The sequence below is a fragment of the Amblyomma americanum genome, chromosome 1 (genome assembly GCF_052857255.1).
Source record: "Amblyomma americanum isolate KBUSLIRL-KWMA chromosome 1, ASM5285725v1, whole genome shotgun sequence".
Classification (NCBI taxonomy): Eukaryota; Metazoa; Arthropoda; class Arachnida; order Ixodida; family Ixodidae; genus Amblyomma; species Amblyomma americanum.
Genome location: NC_135497.1, coordinates 371,855,949 through 371,858,335, shown reverse-complemented (window position 1 = coordinate 371,858,335; position 2,387 = coordinate 371,855,949).

The following is a 2,387-nucleotide window of genomic DNA, read 5'->3' as shown; positions in this document are numbered from 1 at the left end:
TCCTCCTCCCACCGCATCTCGGTGGGGTTGCCACTGCCCTACTGCTGCGACCGCAGTTCACACTATAGGAGAACGCGCGCTCGGTTCCAGTTCGGCCCGCGTCAGTGGTAACCGTCAAGCCTTAATATTTCGCCCATTACGCTTTACGCAAAGACCGCGCGTAGTCAGCCCCTTTGCCATAGGAGAAATCTGAAAACACGGAATAACATTTTCCTGCTCTCTCTTTTAGCCCGACTGTGTATGTTCGAATGCATACGCTTCGAGCACAGATGTCAATGCGTTCTACCCTTGTATTTGGCTAAAAAGCCAGGCCCTATAGGCCTCTATAATTCGTGTTCCAGGAGGTCTGGATGAGTGTGTAGAATGATATGCTGCGTGTAACACTTGGATGGCAAATTTTAAGGAGTAAAGAACTCTGCAGCGTAAATATATAGCTCCTGAAATCTCAAGCGCAGTTGCTTTAATTTTGCACTACAGCGGCATTAGCAATGATTCATGGTGCTTCCCAGGAATACCTATTATTCGCGAAAGGAGCAGCTATAGACGGAACCCAACACTGACAGCTGGAGCACAGCACGCATGCGACCCCCAAGTTGTCCTCTGAGATATGAATTTTTGAGTTTGGTGGCGTCTCACGACCGCTACCCCCCTCCCCCCCAAGACAACGCAGATATTAAGTCAGTTGTTAACAGTAACTGCAAGCAAGAACTAAGTTCCCGCAAAGCAAAATTAGTTCGGGCCAGCGCCCTGTCTCAATAAAATCAGCCTTCACGAGCGAACAGACTTATTTGAGAGGCGATGACTACCAGCTTTGCATCACTCTCCTGCATTCCTGCAGCTTCCTCCTCGCTTTCAATAAACGTTCCGAGAACATGAACTATCCTCACGTAATTCAGGAAACGAAGTAGCGCCACAAAAAGTTTTCCGCAGCCTAACGGTGCTCCACTACGCCTCACAGCAATGCCCGATAGAGTTTTCTCAGCTCACACTGTAAGGAACTAAAAATTAAGATTTGCGATGATTACATGTTAATAAAAGACCCCGAATGTAAGAGAATAAAGGGCATTGGACATTCAACTGCATAATCTGAGGTCTTTTAGAATGATATTTAAACTAAATATTTTAGGCAGCTTAAGCACACCATCGCAGGAATATACGTGGAACAGAAAAAATGGCGCTCTTTAAGGTAGCTTAAGTCACTTCTTGGACATACTTAATTTCTGAAACTGCAATACTCAGTACGCGTCAATATCTGTGGCAGCATACGCAGCTAGTTCTGATTTCTTCTGTTACGTTCTGGTAACGTTGGTCAGGCCAGAATGACAACAAAGCTTGCGTCTAACTAGAAAACAATTTATTGGGGCAAACTCGCATCCTTAAACAGAAAGCAGCTCGGCGGCGCACCGATAAAACATGAGCTCGGTCAACTAAGGTCACAAGGATGGTCGCCCTCAGCCTTGCAATATTTAAAGGTTTGGTTTGGTGTGGTTTATGGGGGTTTAACGTCCCAAAGCGACTCAGGCTATTAGGGACGCCGTAGTGAAGGGCTCCGGAAATTTCGACCACCTGGGGTTCTTTTACGTGCACTGACACTGCACAGCACACGGGGCTCTAGAATTTCGCCTCCATCGAAATTCGACCGCCGCGGCCGGGATCTAACCCGCATTTTTCGGGCCGGCAGCCGAGCGCCATAACCACCCAGCCACCGCAGCGGCCAAAAAATTTAAAGGGGACAAGGATCTTGAAACGTTAGACGCCTGATACGCTTACTAATATTTTGAACACGAAGAGAGACTTGCGCGCGGCTACACTCATTCCAGAGAAATCTGGTGGACTCTCGTTTGAGAAACAAAAGTGGAAAGGCCGCGTGCCATTGGCTTCGAGCAGAGAACAAAGCATTACAATGCTTCTTGACACTCGGTCGCACATTAGTAGTTAATAATCTTTTGAGCTATCGATACAGGCCTCTCGTTTAAGGAAGTTGTGATGTATATGAGGGTGAAAACAAGTGCCTTCAAGACGTGCAAAAAGTGATATCGGTGCAATTACGTACTGTATGTATCTCCGAGCAATCAATTTATTTGACAGCTCAACATTAGTGTACATGAGTCTGACTTTCAACTCTACTAGTGTCGTCTCAAGCAACCAGCTTCAGCGCTTTCGGATTTATGGCTCTCGCCTCGTAGATAATATCCTCCGCAATATAGTACATTTTTATGGGATGAGCGCAAAACTTTCGCTCTATCAGTTTTTAGCACGAACTTTTTATATAATCATGGACCCTGAGACGTGCAAGAGAAAGTGATCAGAGTATTTCCTTCTGGATTTGAAACACCATATACTCGACATAGTTCTGCGAAATGGCAGAGTGATTCCGCCAATTAAAT